At 36.4% G+C, this 21,127-nt stretch overlaps 1 long non-coding RNA gene across 1 annotated transcript in view; it reads right to left on the bottom strand.

The window, feature by feature from the left end:
• The window catches only part of LOC307187643, a 472,947-nt gene that overhangs the window by 110,277 nt on the left and 341,543 nt on the right, over positions 1 to 21,127 (bottom strand). The window contains exon 5 of the long non-coding RNA XR_013828669.1: positions 6,543 to 6,633. This is a non-coding gene — a long non-coding RNA (uncharacterized lncRNA). The remainder of the gene's footprint in view (positions 1 to 6,542; positions 6,634 to 21,127) is intronic.

Here is a 21,127-nt window from a genome sequence, read left to right as displayed (position 1 = left end):
TCCAGTGATTTTCTTTGCTCTGAAGTCTACTTTATGTGATAGTAATACAGTTACTCCTGCTTTTTTTTTTTTTAATTTTTTTGCATTGTTATACTATGGGTCTTGTTTAAATATTCTATTTTACCAGGCAGTCATCTTTTTAGATTTAGCACACAGATTCTGCTGTACGTTTGTGAACTATGGTTCAAAGGGAAATTTAATTTACAGGTGATATTTTGGTCAAGCTGGTTTATCTGTTGTGACTGAGACCTCCCACTGGTCCCTCCTCATGCAGCCTAAGGGGGTTGAAGAAGTTCCCAAGTTTTGGCTGCCATGTGTCTCTTGGTGGGGGAAGTGATTCTATAATCTGCAGAGACAAAAATATTTCCCATAGCAAGCCACTTCTTGTGGAAGGTACATCTTGCTGGTGCCACCCAGCCACATGGTCATGGTGTTTTTCAGGAGGGAAGGGGAGTTTTAGGTCCAGGGGAGAAGGAGAGCATTGTCATCAGGGTTCCTGATCAGTCTACCTTGCTTGTGCTACTTGAATGGTTGACAGGACAATTCAGAGAAGAAATCAACCTACCTAGGCCACCTTCTGTTGTTTGTTAGGCTGGTGGCTAGGAAATGAGGTGATGTGGTCATCTTATTCTTTGAATGGTGGGTTATAAGATGCCCTGCCACTATGTTATTCCTTTAGTCCTAGAGTCTCTAGTCAGTTTTTCTTCTTTCCACCTTTCAGTCCTCCTTTGGTTGCCTGTTGCACTATTTCCAGGGTTTATAGTGATACTTAGTGGAGAGGAGGGAAAGATGAGTTTACTTAATCTTGTCTAGATGGGATGTGTCACAGTGTATTTTAACCTTTAAAAGACTGTTTTTTCCCAGAAAGTTGATAAAAAACATATTCCAACAGGATATATGTGAATGATACAAATAAAGGAAATAAGGAATGAGAGGTTGGAGAGATAAGAATAGGTCTGATGCTAAGTATGCAAAACACTAATTGAAAACAATATTTCAGTGTCACAGGCAATTTAATACTATAAGTAAAAAAGAGCCCACATATTTTATACATAAGGAAAAAAAAGAATTGGAAACTGGATATTTTGACCAGTGTCAAGATAATAGTAATGTACTATTTGTGTTAGTTTTAAATCTTTAAAAGCATGGTCAAAATAAACTAAATAATAAAATTTTTTGATTGTGTAATTGTTGAAATTGTTGCACAGCTTCAAATGATTATTTTAAACTGATTCAAAAATTCAGTAGACCAAGAATAGAATAGGCAACATTGAAGAAAAAATAAAATTAGACAATATGTATGAATCACATATGAAGTTACAATAAATCTAGAGAAACTGAAACAAATATGTTATAAAATATACAAAATAAACAAAACAGAGGGGTCACATACATACAGTCAATTGTTATATGATGAAGGTAGTATTGCAATCTAGGGAGAGAAAATCTTCAATCAATAGTGTTGGGTCAATTGTATATTCAAGTAGAAAAAAAAAGAAAAGAAATTTGTCCTATACTTCACAGCATAGTCAAAGACCAACTTCAGGTGGATCAAATCTAAAATTGAAAGGTAATTCACTAAAGATAACATAAGAGAAGGCCTTCATGAACTTGAGGCAGGGAAAGATTTGTTAAGCAGAACAAAAAAACACTAACCATAAAGGAAAAGATTTGCAATTTGGATCATATTAAAATGTAAAACTTCTGTTCATTATAAGACAACATTAAGAGTGTAAAAGACAACTCATAAGAGTGGGAGAGGAACTTTGCAATGCATGTATACAGCAGTGGACTCTTTCCAAGAGTATATAAAGGACTCTTACAAATTAGCATTAAAAGGACAGACAGCCCAATCGAAAATTTGTCAAAAGACTTGAATACTACTTTACCAAACTACAAATTATAACTACAAATTAGTTCCTTCACTTTGTAAAAATATTTGAGAGTACCTATTAAAGTGAGCATACACATAATCCTGTAACTCAGCAATGTGCACGTACTTACACCAAACTATACACAGAAGAATATTCATAGCAGCTTTGTTCATTACACATAAAAACAGGAAACAATCCAAATGCCCATCAACTTACAAGTATGCAAGTAACCTACAGTGTATTTATATACTAAAATATCATAGAGCCAAAAAAGTTTTTTAAAATTACTGTCACAAAAACAGACATAATATCAAGCAAAAGAAGGAAGACACTAAAAATTACACACTCTATGATTACAGTTTTTAAGGTTAAAAAATGTATATAAATAAACAATAAAATATATATAAAAGGAACAGGCATATTTTTCAAACTGAAAGTTTGTGGGAACTCTGTGTTAAGCAAGTATATATATTGGCACCATTTTTTCAACAGCATTAGTTTTTAATAGGTATGTACATTGTTTTTTTAGACACAATGCTTTTGCATACGTAATAGGCTACAATATGGTATAAGCATAACTTTTATATGCACTGGGAAGCCAAAAATTCATATGAATATCACTTTATTGTGATATTCCCTTTATTGTGGTCTGGAACCTGCAATATCTTTCTGTAAGTGATTCGAAACTAGAGGATGTGGATTTGAGGCAGGACTCCTCTGCTTAATCATGATAAAATATAACAGGTCACCTAACAATTCACCATCAATTTTCTCATCTGTAAATGTAAATTAAAACACCTTCCTCAATCAAAATCATGTGGATAGTAGTATAGTCTTTCCTTGATATCTATGGGAGATTGGTTCTAGGACCTCCTAGGATACCAAAATCTGAGGAATCTCAAGTCTCTTATATAAAATGGTATAGTACAATGGGTTCCACATCTGTGGATATGGAAGACAAACTGTATTTGAAGGTGACTTAGAAAATGTTATAAGTTTAAAAGTGTTACAACTTGAACAAATGCAGTTTAAGAGAGGTATTTCACGTTTTCAAAACATTATAATGCTGTGTTTGAGAATACTTAAAAAAGTAAGAAGAATGTCAAGTATTCTGGAAAGGATATTTAGGAGGTAAAATGGAGAAGGTGTAATTGACCAATCTTTTGAGCATTTCAATCCAGTTTATACTGTTGAGCATAGGGCATTTCACTTGGAGGACCATTTCATAGTTCTGCTACACCCATTTTTTCCTAAAACATAGAACACTGTACACAATTCGGTTCCCTTGCCTCCTGACTCTTCTTATACATGTCCCAGAGAATTGCTGTCTGCCCAGATGCCCCACCTTCTAACTCAATATTGTCCGTACCGTTTCCCTCACCCCCCTCCTCCCTTCACGGCAATTATGAAATCTTTTTCCTACCCCCTAATCTTTCACAAGTCATCCACTTCTTTGCCTCCATCTTATCACTACCTAATTTAGACTGCCATCATCTCTCTTCTATTTTTATACAATAAACTCTTGACTGATGTTCCAGCATCTAGGAAAGTCTCCATACTGTCGCCAAAGTCAACTGGCAAAAACACAGATCTGATCCTTGCCATATAAAAATTCTTCCATTGGCTGGGAAATGTCCTAAGGGGAAATACACATTCTGGAACATAACATAATTATTTTTTAGTATTAGACCCGTGTTGTCTACTTTTAGATCTGATTCTCACAATCCTGCTAGTCCATTTATTTGTCCTTTGACAAGAATTTTTTCTCAGACACACTAAATCACATATATTCTTGGATAAAACAATGATATTTCAATTAGGAGCTTTGTTATATGTTTCCTCTGCCCAGACCCCTTCCTACTGCCCTCCATTCTCTCCTTTATCCCTTCAAAAACTTTGATGCGTTCTCAGATTAGACATCACAACCAGGAAGCCCCCAGGCAAAGCTGAGTATGGAGCCTCTCTTATGTGCTCTCATAGCAACTAAACCTCTCATCAAACTGTCTCAGCATTGAGATTTAAGGACCAGAATCACATCCCACTCATTATATCTGCAGTATCTGTGAGAGTGCCAAGTATTTAGTAGGCATTTGATGACAATGTCTTGAATAAATAAATGACAAAATAGGTATCAAATTTGCTTTGCAGAGTCTGTTTGAAATCCTGCCACTTTTCACTCCACAGATAGGGATAGTGGGCTTTCAGCAGGGTGGAAATGTAATGGGAAGGAAAACTCAGAACTCACCAGAGAGGAACGATAGCATGGGAGAAATCATAGGAAAGGTGGGAGAGGGGATGTCTGTGAATGGTTGGATGAGAAATCTAACCTTCTTAGGCACTCAAAGTAAAACAAAGTCCTATGCCCTTACTAAACTGCATAGAGTTGTGAATGTTTTTGAAAATAAGCTGAGTAGAATTTCAGAAAGGAGACATTAATATAAGGCTTCCAAGAATAAGGAGTGGGATGTGGAGATTGGGAGTTTTCGAGATTATTGTGTAACTATCAGGAAGGTGAATTACAATCACACTGAAACCCAAGTAGAAAGACTTGATGTGTCTGTAGTCACCACAAAGGAGGTAAAAGACACTAAAAAGTCCAGAAACTTAGCAGCACATGGATAAAAAATAAGTCAAAGAGGAGTTAGCTAGTTTACTGTGTTAAGGTTAAATATTGATTTTTTAATTAAAATTTTATTTTTAAATATTTTTAAAGTTCTTTTTATGTTGTAATTATAAGGTGAATACATGACTATATTCTTTCATGTGAGAAATTATTTGCAGGATAAAACATGTTGCACCAATCAGGATTAAATTTGTTGCGATAACAAATTATTCTAACATTTCAGTGGCTTCTGTATTGAATATTGATTTATGCTACAGGTCTATTGTGGATCAGTGGGGAATCTGTATCATTCCTATTTACACAGGTACCCAGACTACAAATACTCTGTCTTAACATGACCTTCCACGGTCATCATGTCAGACAGAAATCATGTACTGGTTCTTGGTTTTCCCAAGAAATGACCAATGTCACTGCCACTCATATTTCACTGGCTAGAGCCAATCATGTGGTCACATCTGACTTCAAAAGTCATGGAGAAGTGAGATCTTACCAAACGCCTGCACAGAGAATCAACTAGAATATTTTTTAACAATTCTAGTAATAGCTTTGAATGGGTCACTGCAAGTCGAATAGTGAAAACTCTTATTCTGGGTCCTCTAATCTAATCCAGGAAGGTAGTACAGAGCAGCAAATTCAGTCTCTGAGAAGTGGAATGAGAGGCTGATGTGAAATAACCAGCAATTGGCAGAACTACAGCTGGATTTCAGTTTCTGACTCTTCCTTTCATATTGTTTAATTGTACAACCTACTGCTTCCACTTTCACATATTTAAAAAGGGATCTGTGAATTCCATATTCTTATGGCAGTCTGTAATATGCTGTCCTTTATTTTGTTTTCCCTAGTACTCCTCTCATCCTCGAACCATCAGAAAAAAGGCATGGATTAAAGGCTACCTTGTATATCAAGCCACCTTGATTTCATCGGTATATAATTATCATTACATTTAAGAGAATTTTGGTGATCTTTAGTGAATTTTTTGCTGTCTTTTTTTTTTTTTTTTTTTTTGCGGTACGCGGGCCTCTTACTGTTGTGGCCTCTCCCGTTGCGGAGCACAGGCTCCGGACGCGCAGGCTCAGCGGCCATGGCTCACGGGCCCAGCCGCTCCGCGGCATGTGGGATCTTCCCGGACCGGGGCACGAACCTGCGTCCGCTGCATCGGCAGGCGGACTCTCAACCACTGCGCCACCAGGGAAGCCCTTTTGCTGTCTTTTTAAAAATCAGTATTAAAGAAAACAGCATCTTCTTGCCTTGGAAACAAATCCCCTCAAACTGTTTAGTTGAGATGGACCAAACTCATGACAAGTAAACACTTTTCTAAAAAAGTGAATCATAAGAACAATCAAATAAATCATGTTTGACTCATATTTTGCTTTATCGAGGGAGTGGAACTGTAGCATCAACCCAAGACTGTTACTATGAACCCTCAGTCTGAAATGGCAACACAGTCATCTGCTTGAACCCTGACTCAGGAGCAACTACTCTCAGGATTCTCTCTAACTTTATAATTTCAGGAGTAAAAGGTAGGATTATGCAACCTGAAAAAATATCACTCTACATTTAGAAAATAATGCCACATACTGGGAATATCCACACTTGCTATACCCTCTTTTATTCCAAAAAGCTTGTAAGAGATTTAAGTGTCATACTTAATCAATCACAATTTGCTAATGATATCAAAGTGGCAGATTCAAGTGCACTTTAGATCATTTGAAAAGCCTCTTATTTTTCATGTACTCCTTTTGTCTGGTGTAGAATAACCTTTAAAACTCTGTCTCAACCCTCTCTTCAGTGAAAAAACAGAGACTAATCACAGATGGGAAGTGATTGCTGTTCACCAAACTTGAAATAAAATGCAGGTCTAAAGCTTCATAGGCAGGAAAGATGGAGTCCTCTTATCTCACAGTGAATGTGATTGCTGCCTCTCTCCCCACCCTCTGACATCTATTACCATATTAAAGACATCTTTACACAGAGGGGAAGGAACTGTAGATTTAAATTTGATACTCAGTTCTACTAAATATTTCTTTAATTTTTGTTTGTTTTACCTGATTAAACAGGTCTCCATCATCTCTTCTTTCTTCCAACTCAACTTCTCTGAATTTCCTTAGAAATTCCTGGCATCAGTATGACAGCTACCTGAAAATAATTTAAATTCCAGCATTGTTTATGAAAAGAAAATCTTGTTTAATTGCCAGTTGCTGAATTTCTTGCCACTTTTCAGAAACACATATTTCCAGATCTTTCTCTCTACTCACTCTCCATATCAGAGCTTGCACATAGGTTTCCTCTGGGTTATTTTATGGCTACCAACCTTTTATTTGGTCTGGTGTGTGTGTGTGTGTGTGTGTGTGTGTGTGTGTGTGTGTGTGTGTGTGTTTGTGTCTGTGTGTCTGTGTGTGTGTGTGTGTGTGTTATTCCAAACATAAGACTTTGTTCTTTATCCATTTGGGATGTTGCATTTTAACATTTAGAATAGAATGTGCTTGCAAACATCTTTGAGGACCCTTGGGGGCATGATGAAAGGATGGACCATCAGCCTTTCAGAGACTTGGTGGTGTGGGGAAAGGACAGGTACACCTTATTTAGTAACAAACCAGGGACAGAGAAGTTAAAGATTGGTTTTAAATACAGTTTATGAGCAAGTCCTAAAGCAACAGTCACAAGGAATGAAGGTACTAATTGCTGTAAATTTGCCTCTCGTATGGGCGACTCTATGTTTATACTGCAGAAGGAGCACATTCTTATTAATGTACAGAATGACGCTAATGATTCTCCCGAGGAACTGGGGATGGCAGCTAGCTGAGAAACATCATAAAGTAAGACTGCAACTAACCAGCATTTACCTAATATAAACGAGACAGGTGTGGTTCCCCACTCCTGTCATCAAGGGATCATCTGAAATAGCACATCATAGCAAATCAACTTCTTAACAGAGCTGGCTATCTAGTTTGTGGGGTCCTATGTCAAACAAAAATGGGGTCACTACCTTAAGAAGCAGGAAAAAAGTACATTTAAAGGTACGAAAACACAAAGATTTTTCTTTTAAAAATATTTTAGTACTTATACAATACAATAACAGTATGCAATACACGAGTAACAAGAAACTTACAAATTGCAAAAAATATATTATTTTGGTATAATTATATATAATACAATAATAATAATACTTTATTAATGTGATATCTTGATTGATGGTAAGATTTTTCTGGCTTACTTTTCTGAATATTCATAATTTGGCCATCAGAATTTATACATTTAACGACTCATTTTCAGTCAACATAATTTAAGGTAACAGTCACTCTTGGCAATGCAAGAGAGCAAATAATTTTTAATTTTAAAAAGCATCTTTCTTCTGATGCAGCTGTTACTAGAACTTTTCAGAATATTTTATAGACTGTGAAAACGCTACATTTCTGATAAATTATTTTGAAATAAAATTTTTAGTATATCTAGAGCTGATAATTCTTGAGGATCAGTTTTTCTAGAGATAGTTAACTCTTCATGTTAATCAGTTTGGTATGCTGTTATAACTTTAATATATAAATATAATTATAAATTTATGCAAGAGCATTTTAAAGTTTCTTCTCACATTTCCTGTAACTATTGGTGATTACACAAGACACAACAGTGGCTTCATGACTTGTAGAGCATTTAAAAATTCAAAACACCAGTTTATATATTTTATAGCTGTAGCTTCAATTACAAGGAAACAACTACTTTTAAAATTGCCTTTTTTATTTATAACTGATTGACCCAAAATATCATATGAAAATGGTGGGTTTTTTTCTGTAAATGCAGCTGTTTTAAATTTAATTTCTATTGTCTGTGGATATGTGCTTTGAAATGTTGCAGCAGGTTTTAAAGCCAGGGATTTTCAAACTCTTTGAAAAATTCTAATATCCCTCTGATATCCTTGACTGCAGCATCCAAGTGTACACTTTTATTTTCCAGTAATGCACGGACAATGTTTAATGCCCCAGCACCGACTTTGCCAGCACTCCTGTGTGCTCAGGCCACATCTCTGATATCTGTGAGATGCCGCAGGCACAGGCTCATGGTCTTGGCGCTGCCCCATTGGCAGCCTTCCTTGATCAAGGAACCATGGCACCTGCCACCATTTCTGCTGCTATCGCTGTGGTGCCCACCCTCGCCTCTGCCAATCCCGGCCTGGGTTCCCACCTGGCCTCCCACGTGGGGCACCGGGGAGCCTGAATAGACCTGGGTTTGCACATGCACCCCGGGTTCAAGCTTTATCTCGTCGGATTGAAACATCAGGCATTCAGTTGCCCAAGTGTGCAGTCCAAATATTCCTTTTGATTCTTTTACTTATCCTCTGTACCAGTATCCAAGCTTTCTTATTTCCCAAGCAGCATTTGACACAATTGAGCACGTGTGTTTTATCAATACCCTTCCTCACTTGCTTTTAAGACACCACACTCATTTTTTCCCTCTCACTTACTGGTCACTCCTTAGTCTGCATTGTTGTTCCCTCTTCTTCTAATCTCTTAATGTTGGAGTTTCCCACAGCTCAGTCTTCAGCCTGCTTCACTTTGCTTCTCTATCTGCACCCACTCTTCTGGTTATCTCATCAAGTTTCATGGCTTTAAATATTATCTCTATGCTGATGACCATCACATTATGTCTCTCATCCAGGTGTCTTTCCAAAGTCCAGGTGCATATATCCATCTCTGCTTGGGTGTTCAGTAGACATCCCAAACTTGACATATCCAAAACTAAATTTCTGACCTCTCCCAATGCCCACTCCACCCTCAGCTTTCCTATTTCACTTATTTGTAACTCCATTTTCCCTGCTGCCAGGTCAAAGAAAAGTATCTTCCTCACACTTAATATCCAATCCTTCAGGAAATCCTATTAGCTCAAAATTTAAAATAAATCCAGTTTCTGACCACTTCTCACTGCTACAACCCTAGACATAATCGCAACATCTTGCCAAAATTCCTGCCACAGTCCCTTAACAAATCTCCCTGTTAATTCTGGTCCTCTACAGTCTAGTCTCCATGAACTAGTCTGTATAAAATATGTAAACATGGAGGTCTAATCATAACATCCCCTACTCAAAGCCCTTAAGTGTCTTCCCTTCTTACTCAGGGTAAAGCTGATGTATTTACAATAGTCTGCCAGCTCAAAATGATCTGGGTTTTATTACTACTCTGACATCTGTGGTCCTCATGTCTCTCTAACTGGTGAGGTGTGCTTCTCCTGCCTTAGGGCCTTTGTTCCATCTACCTCTCTGTTGTTCCACTAGTTCTCACAAGGTTCACTCTCTCACCTTCTTCAAATCTTCTTCAAGCCACCTGTCCTTCTGGGCACCAGGTTTTCATTTAGTCTAATCTTCCATTTGGGTACCACAAGCTCCCCATCTACATTTCCAATATCTGCAGTAATGGCAAAGATCAATTCTCCTCCTTTAATGACTTTGGGAAATACAGAAGTGGCATCTTTTGGAAAGTAGACTCTTCAAGTTCAGAGACAGCAAATATCACTTTTTCAACAGTCTGCCGGTGAACCTCTACCAATTTCCTTAGTTAAAAATGCTATATGTGTTGCATCCTCTATGGAATAACCTCATTTTGCAGAATTGATGACACAGGTGTATGTTTCTGTAGCAACTGTACAGGGAACTCTCAGCTGCTGTGAGATAGTAGCCATTGTATTTAGGTCCCACTATGTGAATGATGAATGGGTCAGCTAGATCAAATCCTTTTGTCAGTTTTGCTTCACCTGCCCAGCAACCTTTAAGTTTCTGGAGATCCTCCTTCAAAATCGGGCCCTCTAAGTGTAAAGATACTATCTGACACAGGATTCTTATCTGTGAGATGTTCATTGCTAGTATTCACAATAGCTGTACAGGTCAGTAACACATCTCCTTTCCAAAGAATCACTTTCCATTGACATCCTTATTATAAAGAAAAGGTGTCTGCCTGAAATGTTTCAGCTGCAGTATTAGAAGGGTTTAATTCATCTTCACACAAGTTGCCCCAGCTTGGTAGTGTATCTACCTCCACAAACTGGGAGGGTTCACCCAAGGGATCCATGGAATGAGAACTTTAGCTTGTCTTTTCCCAAATTCCTCAGCAATTCAATATTCACTGGAGGCTTTAGGCAGTCCCATTCAGGTGACAGGCAAAGTGGGTTAAGCTCCTCATGGAAAGTGCCCCAGTGTATCCAAGTCCCTATTACATGATAGAAGGTCAATAATTATAATAATTACAAATTATTTTTCTTCTCATTAACCATTTGGTTGTAATTTTCACACTTTATTATAATTGCCTACTCACTTGTCAGAAGCCTTCCACTAAACTCTAAGTTTCTTGAGGGCAAGAAATATGATGAATTCACATGCATTCCCCTAGAATTTGCAAATGAATGGGTTGATTAAATGAAGCCCATATAACTTAGTTGCAGGATTCTACATTACTGGAAAATTTCAAGTATTGACTGGATAATGATTTAGGAAGTTATTATAAGTGAAATTAGATCAAATGCTCAATAACTATACACCCCTATGCCTTACATCTGTAAATAGTAACAGCGCTATGTGTCAAAATACATTTTATAGCAATGACACTGAAGCATTGCAAGAGGCTCAGTTATCAAAAGTGATGTATTATTTTCAGAATACTAGACTTATTAAGGCAGAAAAAGACTAATATATTTTATGAAATCTGTCAACAGTGGTTGAAATAAAAATGTTTTCTCTTAACATTGTGTAAATATTAATTTATCACATTATTTTCTCCAAGTATCTTAGTGTACCTCACATTATTATATAAAGAGAGAAATTGAAGATTGTAAATTAATTTAGGAGATATAATCTTGTGGGCACATTTGTATATAAAATCATAAACAAAGCAGTAAAAAAATCTGTAAAAACTTTTTATAGAAACAAAAGTTTATACATAATTATCAATTTAATTTTTAAGAAGAAAAAGGTCATAATTTTTAGAGAGCAATTTATCAATTTTCTATTTTGCAAGAGATTTCTTAGTTTTATCTTTAAACAATTTTAAAATTCAGGTTATAAAGTATGTCTCATTCCCCAATGATAAAGCTGTAGATTATATAAGACAAAATATTTTGTGGTGTTAGAACAAATCCAAATCAATATGGGGGTGGAAATATCTTCCACTTGTGTAATTTTTCTATTAATTATGTAGAGTTGTGCTGTCCAATTGGAATGCAGTTGGTAAGATGATGTTCTATGTTATCCATGTACAATGCAGAAATGTCTGTAATGATGGAAGGTAATGGAAGTGTTCTTTGTGGTCAAGTATAGTAGCCACTAGCCACAAAAGGCTATTTAGTACTTGAAATGCTGCTTGTGCAATTGAGAAACTGAGCTTTTCAATTTTATTTAATTTTAATTTAATTTAAATTAAATTAAATGTGGTGCTAGTGGCTACCATATTGGACCGTACAGTTCTAGAGAAAGGTTCCCTTATGTTCTGAATTGGGGCACAAATTAATAGACATTTCTAATATCTCTCTGTATCACATGTAAGAATACATAAGCTGGTAAGTTTTCTCACATGTTGATCATGGTGCAAGAGAAAAACTGTTTCTAAGTTGCCAGTTTTATAAATCTAAATTTCTTTGGAAAGAACCAGTGATGGAATTTACTCTAGATCCATGAAAATTAGCCTGCTTGCATTACGACTCTTCATTATTTTGGCATGCAAAGTGTGACATGATGTAAACCTACATCATCAGACATGTTCATATATTTATATTATGTCATGAGATTCATTTATTTACCTAAGAGAAACAGCTATTTCAAAAATGCAGCTAATCACTAAAGCACTCTGTTGGCTTCCATTCTATTACTGCCAAAGGGCCACGTTCTATAATTTCATCAGACACACAAATGATAAAAACAAAAATGTGTTAGGAAAGGAGAATATGACAGAAAATTGATGTTTCTTTTTTTAAAAAAAGCATGAACTACAACCTAGTTTATGCTACAACTTGTTCTAGCAATACAAGTATTGCTAGAACTTTTGTTTTCACAGGTGGGAAAAATGTTTACTAGATGTTTTCTAACATTATTATTGAAATTGAACTAGACAATATTTAAGTTTTGAAAATATGTGCATATTATCTCATTAACTTCTTAAAGCATGTGTCATTAAGTGAATATCATTTATAAAGTTAATTTACAAATATTACAGTAAAATATATTATTATCAACAAAATAGAATAGCAGCTATTTTACTGTTATTTTATAATTTTTATCTTTTACATTTGTCATAATCTTAGATGTTCAGATAAGTAAACCTAATACCCAAGAGTCTGGGCATTTACTTTTAGGTGTTTTGTCTTTAGACAGAACAGACAGCCTCTGTGACCCTAGATATCAACTTCAAGTCCCAAACAGACATACTTTCCATGGAAGTATATAATTTGAACAAAACCAGTAACATAATTTACCACGTAAAATGCATTCTCCAGTGAAAGTGAAATTACTTTTAAATATTGTATTTTAAAAGACAAAATATGAAGTAATCAGAGTAAATCCAAATAATGCATATGGTTATTTAACTTTTTTATTAATACCTAACTGTTCTAAACACTTTCTTTTAACATGATTTCTACCCTGCCTATCTTGAAAAATTATTTGATGTAATTTAAAATAAAATATACATATAATACAGTGGTAAAACTAGAAAAAGAAAATCTGAAATGACAAGATGTTGGGGAAATTGAATATTCCAAGAGGTTAGGCTAATACAGTTGCTGTAACTGGACATTAAATTTAGCTCAAAGCTTTCTGGAAGGAAAAACATTTTCAAACAATTGAAAAGAAAACCCAAAATGTCACAAACCTAGAGTATTATAGATGGTTATGGTATTGTAATGAAAGGGGATGACTAATTTGACATTTATAATATTGTCCTTGATATTAAATATACACTAGTCTGTGACAATAGAAACCTTGTTTTTCTCAAACTGAACTCTGAAAGTAATTTATGAATGATCTTTCTGTGGGTGATACTGAACATGATGGAAAGTTCCCTCAATAGTGGTTTTTCAAAAGATGCAAGGACGTACTTCATGTGACCATTTAATTTGAATGTTTTATTCTAGGCAAGTAGACCAATGATGTCCAGGTATATGGATTTCTGGTTCCAAACTGATTTTTGATAAAGCTGAGAAATTTAAAAAGAAATGATTAGTTAGCAAGTGTCTCAGCCATCCTTTTTCAAATATAAATTCTGCAAGCTATACTTGCAACAGAAACATTACAGTAGTCCAAGACTGAACTGTAGTAAAATGTCTGGAGACAAAGGTATTGTGCACAAGCAGTAGCCTCAGTCTTTGTGGACACCGTGTCATAGTCACAGTATTTACTCTATATCATGAAATTACAGTCTATTGAAAAATTTCCTACATATGTGCTGCAGTAGATTGTAAAATTCACTCAAGACTGACCCAAATATTTCAGGTGGTAGTACTGGATCTGCTAGATTATCTGAATAAATTCTCATTTGGCAAGCTGGATTTTTATACCATAGAGCACAGACTAAACTAATTTGGCCAGAAAAAATTGAGAGCAGGTATGGTTATCCACTTTGACCATTAAATTAATTATTACTGCTCACTGGAATATCTGACATTTGCATGGCTTTATAAGGATTGAATTAATACGTATTCCCAGAACAGAAATTTGAATGACTTACAGTATATGGTGATTATGAATCAAATATTACTCTATTTAACTTTTATTTTCTCCTTTGTTATTTAACAACTCATATAGAATTTTTAATAAAAAGATAAAAATCTTCTTGTATAGTATAAATGACTATAAACTTCAGGTGAGCTTGGCAGCAAAAGCTGTTTCTTGCATTTATTCATTTTCCCTCATTTCTCAAAGGCTATGCTTTAACATGGTCTTAAAGCTTACTCATCCGCATTTTTGTTAACCTTAATATGAAATATATATTTGAATTTCTGACTCTTTTGCAAAGGGGTAATATTCAACTTCATGAAACTTCCATAAATTTACATTTAGGTGTTTATTCCTCTGTGCCTCAATATCAATGGATATGTACCTCTACTATATAACAATTATCACTCTGCAATTTACTTATTTTTTCATAACTTTCTCTTTCAACCTTATCTGTGAATTAGAACCAACTGGCAAGCTTCAAAAAATACTGATGCCTGCAAAATGGCTATTAACCTAAACACAACCAAAAACAACTGTTGGCTAGGATGTGGAGAAAAGGGAACACTTGTGCACTGTTGGTAGGAATGTAAATTGGTATAGCCACTGTGGAAAACAGTATGGAGATTCACCAAAAAGGTAAAAATAAAACATATGACCTAGCAATTCCACTCTTGGGTATTTATCCAAGAAAACCAAAACACTAATTAGAAAAGATATGTGCACCCCATATGTTCATTGCAGCATTATTTATAATAGCCAAGATATGGAAGCAATCTAAATGCCCATCAATAGATAAATGGATAAAGAAGATGTGGTGTATATATATGAAATATTACTCAGCCATAAAAAGCATGAAATCTTACCATTTGCAACAACATGGATGGACCTAGAGGGTATTATGCTAAGAGAAATAAGTCAGAGACAGAAGGTCAAATACTGTATGATTTCACTCATATATGGAATCTAAAAAAGAGAACAAAAGAACATACATAACAAAAGAGAAACGGAGTTATAGATACACAGAGAACAATCAGGGAGGGTAGGGGAGTGGAAGGAAGAAAGAAATAGGTGAGGGAGATTAAGAGGTATAAACTTCCAGTTGCAAAATAAATGAGTCACAAGTATGAAGGGTACATTGTGGGGAATATAGTCAATAATAGTGTAATATCTTTGTATGGTGACATACCATAACTAGACATTGTAGAGATCATTTTGAAATGTATAGAAATATCGAATCACTATATTGTGTAACAGGAATTAACATAGTGTCATAGGTCAATTATACTTCAAAAACAAACAGAAAAACAAAAAGTCTCATAGAAAAAGAGAACAGATCTGTGGTTACCAGAGGTGGGGGGTAGGGGAAGGGGAATTGGATGAAGGCAGTCAAAAAAAGGTACAAGTTTCCAGTTACAAGGTAAGTAATAGGGATGTAATGTTCAACATGATAAATGTAATTAACACTGCTCTATGTTATATATGAAAGTCATCAAGAGAGTAAATTCTAAGAGGTCTCATTGCAAGGAAAAATTATTTTTCTATTTCTTTAATTTTGTATCTATATGATGATGAAGATTCAATAAACTTGTAATAATCGTTTCATGATGTATCTAAGTCAAGTCACTATGCTGTATGCCTTAAACTTATACAGTACTGTATGTCAATTATAACTCAATAAAACTGGAAGAGGGCTTCCCTGGTGGTGCAGTGGTTGGGAGTCCGCCTGCCGATGCAAGGGACGCGGGTTCGTGCCCCGGTCCGGGAGGATCCCACATGCGGCGGAGAGGCTGGGCCCGTGAGCCATGGCCACTGGGCCTGCGCGTCTGGAGCCTGTGCTCTGCAGCGGGAGAGGCCGCGGCAGTGAGAGGTCTGCGTAACGCAAAGAAGAAGAAAAAAAAAAAAACTGGAAGAAAAATATACTGATGCCTAGACTCCCTTCAAAACCAAGATTCTGATTTAATTGTTCTGGGGTCGTATCTGAGCATCACTAGTTTACAAAACTTTCCCAGTGATTCTTATGTACAGTCAAGTTGAGAATTACTGCTCTCAACTGTAAGATTCTTGAGGGTAGGAACCATGGCTTATGCATCCTCGCATTTCCCGAATATAGTGCCTATCATACATATTTAATTTCAATACATATGTTACTGTTTATTATCCAATAATAAAAACCCAGTTATGTAGTTAACTTCATAAAGGTATTCCAAGTCTTTTCAAAGAGCCAATTTTTCTTTTTTTGCTACTATCAAGGTTTTCCTCTCAGCAATTTTGATCCTATTAGTAATGAAATTTTTCATTTTTTTCATGGACAAAACAGAAAACAAGAAAAATATGATGTCATGTTGCCTATAATAAAAAAAAACTAAATACTGTGGTTAATTTCTCACATTAAAAAATAATCTGGCCTCTCCCTTTTTAATATGATCTCTCTTAACTCCTCATTCCTTCAGTATTTACTTTACAATTAAATAAATTACAGTTCCAAATGTCTTGCACATAAGATTGGCCTGCTTTAAAAATAATTTCTTCTCTGTACAAGCATTTTAGCCGAAACCACACCTGAACACGATTCTAAATCAGTGGTTCTCTATCAGGTACATTTGGCAATGTCTGAGGATATTTTTTGGTTGTCACAACTTGGGGGAAGGGGAGTGTCACTGGCATCTAGTGGGTAGTGGCCAGGGATGCTGCTGGATATCCCACAATGCACAGGACAGCCCTCACAACAAAGCATCATTGATCCAAAATGTCAATAGTGCTGAGGTTGACAAACAAATACAAATTAAATATAAATTAAACATAAGTATTTTAAAATTAATACCATCTTTAATGACTTAAAAGATACAGGATTGGGGCTTCCCTGGTGGCGCAGTGGTTAAGAGTCCGCCTGCTGATGCACGGCACACGGAAGATCCCACATGCCGCGGAGCGGCTGGGCCCGTGAGCCATGGCCGCTGAGCCTGCGCGTCCGGAGCCTGTGCTCCGCAACGGGAGAGGCCACAACAGTGAGAGGCCCGCGTACCGCAAAAAAAAAAAAAAAAAAAAAAAAAAAAAAAAAAAAAGATAAAGGAGTGGTAGTCCCCACTACACCACTGTTTAACTTGAGTTTTTCTCTTTACAAAATAAGTTAAAATTAGGAGAAGGAAGTTGACTACTGCAAACAAAGTAGCAGTCCCAGCTGAAAGTGCTGCACTGAATATAATATCTTTGCTAAAGCTAATTGATGCTACTGGATCACAAAGTGTGTGGCCATTGATCTGGCATATGAATTTGTTTCCAACACTGAGAAAGGAGGATCAAAAGCAGTTCACATTTATGTGGGACAGGCAGCAGTATATATTTTCATCTTTGCTTCTCTACACGTAGCCTACTATATCTATGGTACCAGGTTAATCAGACTGGATAACAAGAAGCAGGAAATACATTGGAGTCTTTCATATGGCTCATGTACTCAAGAAAGTGGGAGAGGAGCCTTACAAAGATTAAAACTTAATGAGTTCAGTTGACTGGGTTGTGCCTGGATGGACTCTCCAAAATAAAAAACAAATGACTGTATCTTATAACTTCTACCACTAAGAAGGAAGCACAATGCTTGGTAGGTCTTTTTGGATTCCGGCAACAGCACAATCCCAGGACAGTCCCAGTAAAAGGACTCCTTTTACTCTTTTATTTGGTGACATGGAGGGCAGCCACATTTGACTTGGGTTCAGAACAGGAAAGAAGTCTTCAACAAGTCCATGTTAAAGAGCAAGCCCACTACTTGGGCCCTATAATCTAGCGGACCCTGTGGTCCTAGAAGTACCTATGATGAGAAAATCACTCTGCTGTGTTTTACCAAGTTCCAATAAGAAAATCGTAATTTAAAGAGACCCAGAATTTTTGAGAAGGAACATGCTATCTGTAAGGGGGTACTATGCACCATTCAAAAAATAGCTCCAGGTCTATACTGGGTCTCTGCAGCGATTGAGACATCATGTGACTGTATGGTCAGAGCTATACATCATGAGCTGGATTCTGTCAGACCAAAAAGTGATAAGGCTTGGTGGGCTCAATAGCAATCCATCATAAGATGTAAGTGTTAGCGCCAGGATCAGGCATAAAAAAAGGCACAAATACGCCGCATGAGCAAGTGGTCCAGGCCCCATATCAACTCCACGGTGGCTCCAGTGCTTTTCACCCAGCTCACACCTCTGACTATATGAAGGACGACCTGTCTGACTGACTTGACAGAAGACAAAATAGTCTCAGGATGAGTTGGCTTGATGTGTTAATATAAGCTGAAAATGAATTCTTGTGGCATTACATCCCTAAACAGAGTAGTTTTGAAACAAAGTGGTGAGAAGAAATCTTCTCAATAGATAGAACTTTGGATAATTTACCTAATTATCTATTTGTGTGAAAGCAGAAGTAGCTCAAGATAAAAATGCACATAGAATCATTAGCAGTGATGAATGTTTCGGCTAGTTGGTCAGGAGCCTAGAAGGAAAAATACTGGAAGACTGAAGACAAGATCCGAGGAAGCAGCAAGTGGATGGACCCATGGAAGTGAATACAAATGTGAAAATCTTTGTATTACATAGTAATGCTCACCAGAAGGATTTCAAAGGAGAGAACTAAAAATTAACTACCTAAGCAGAATGTCTCATTTGCTGGAATAATGGGCTTCTAGACAGAGTTGTCTGTGATAGGAATAGAAACTCTGCAAGGGCTCAGAACTTTGGGTCTCTGGTTGGATAAGTCTAGTACAGACGAGGTTCCTGCTTGCTTGGGGTTAAACATCAGGCAGATTGACTACATGGAGACAATGGACATGAAAGATTGACAGGGCTGTCAGCCGAGTGCCAGTGTTTCAAACCACCATACTTCTGGATATGTTTTATATGTTTATATGTTTTATAATATCTGCAATCTCCTAGCCTTCAAACTATAGATTATTTCTCATAACCTCAGAACAGTTTCCTCTATGGTACAGTTTCACAGTTTAGAGAGTCATTTGCACCAATCCAGCTTGAAGAGTTTTTTTTTTCCAAGTGTGTTTGCTTTGTAGATATGCGTAGTCATGTCTCACAGATCCAGCTATATGAGCATAAGTTGTCAGCTGATATATACTAAAATCACTTAGTCAAAATCTCCTTCAACTCACTTGTGAGAAAAAGTCTCATTTGAGGACTGGTACTTTTTAAAAGTAAGTCCATTAAATTGCCTAGGACCTGCCTTTTGACACTAACTTACTAAGCAGATAATTAAAGATGACTTTTTACTTCACTTTCATTTTTTTGCCTGGATGGGACTTTGACATTATCATCCCTCTATGCAATCTTATAGCTGTTGTGAAGATCTGGGTCATTGAAAACAGTTTTTTTTTTTTTTTGCGAAAGGAAAGCTTTTTGCAAGTTATACAGTGTATCATTTACAATTCACTTGACAATAATACTTAATTTACAAAGTGATTTACAGAAAAAGTTTATTTTATATTTATAGCATATATGTGAATAGATACTCAAATATTATTTTAGATTTTTTTCCCTATGTTCTTCCTTCTCTTAGTTATCCCTAGCCCCACCTTTATTTCCGTGTATACATGCAGATAATTAGTCTGGGAATTTTGCCTTAGAGAAGTGATATTACATGTAGACAATAACAACAACAGCAGCAGCAGTAGGAATAATAGTAATAAAAATAGTAACAACAATAATAACAATAGAAACATTTGGAAACTGCCTGGTTTCAAAGACTTAAATCCAATTTAAAATGTATCCTTTGAGATTCATAGGCAAATATCACCATATGAAGGTGTTTTTGAGGTAAAAGCTGCAAAAAGAGAGAGGGAGAGATTTCCTGAGAAGAAAAATGTACGCCCCTAGGTTTGGAGGACAGAGCAATGGACTGGGGAGTGATGGAGACTGGTTATACTTGTGAATCCTGGAGAAAACTGTCCTGTGTCCTGTTTTCCAGGCAGACCCCACAGGGAGGTTACAAGACTACAGAGAGATTGGGAACATCCCAGAGTAAAAAGAACCTGAAAACCCCCTGCCAGGTAGAGCCGTAGGAAGGCAGCAGGCTCTCAGAGGCAGAATGGTTGCTAGTATGCCTAGGACAGAGCCCAGCAGAGATTAAAAATCCTGAATAACAAACAGAAGTAGCAGGTGTCTGCCTGCACCCCGAGTATGGCTCTGAAGTGACAGAAGAAAGTGCAGGGTTGAGAAGTCTAAGTGGGCAGGAATGAGGGGACTCTGGCCAGGAGTCTAGTGGACTGGTGGCCATAAGAAATGAGGGGACAGTGTCCCCCAGAAAACGTCTTCATGGACAAATGACCCCCCCAAAGCTTTGGCTATTTAGAGGCTTAAAATAGAAATTAATTTATCTCTTGTAGAAAAAAAAAGAGTTCTTATGCTTTTTGATACCTGAGATTCTGGATTAAAAATCATACCTGATATGATTCAATTTAGTGGACCGTCAGAAACTAAATAATTTTCCCAAGGTTGTACAAGTAATGTTAAAAGAAAGAGGCATTCAGGCTTTCCAGCTTCAAGCCAATATAGTTTCTCTTCTCCTCCCGTCATCAGTATATATTTAGTTTATAAAGTAACTTTGGTCCCCAAACTCATACTCATGAGAAAAACATGGGACCAATATGAATTGAGAGCCATTCTACAAAAGACCTAACCTGTGCTCCATTTAATAGAAGAAAAGTTTGAGAAACTGTCACAGTCAAGGTGAGCCAAAGAAACATGATGACTAAATGTAGCATGATGTAACATGATATCTTGGATGGGGTCCTGGATTTAAAAAAATTAAAAAAAAGGTAAAACTAAGAAATTTGAAAAAAGTATGGACTTTAGTCCGTAATAATGTATAATGTAACAATATTCGTTCATTAATTGTACCATGTACCATGGTACAAATGTACTATGCTAATGAATAATAGGGGAAAATGGGTGT

The sequence above is a fragment of the Stenella coeruleoalba genome, assembly GCF_951394435.1.
Source record: "Stenella coeruleoalba genome assembly, chromosome: 6".
Lineage (NCBI taxonomy): Eukaryota > Metazoa > Chordata > Mammalia > Artiodactyla > Delphinidae > Stenella > Stenella coeruleoalba.
The sequence above is the reverse complement of the archived record's forward strand: the minus strand, read 5'-3'. Positions and strand labels throughout refer to the sequence as shown.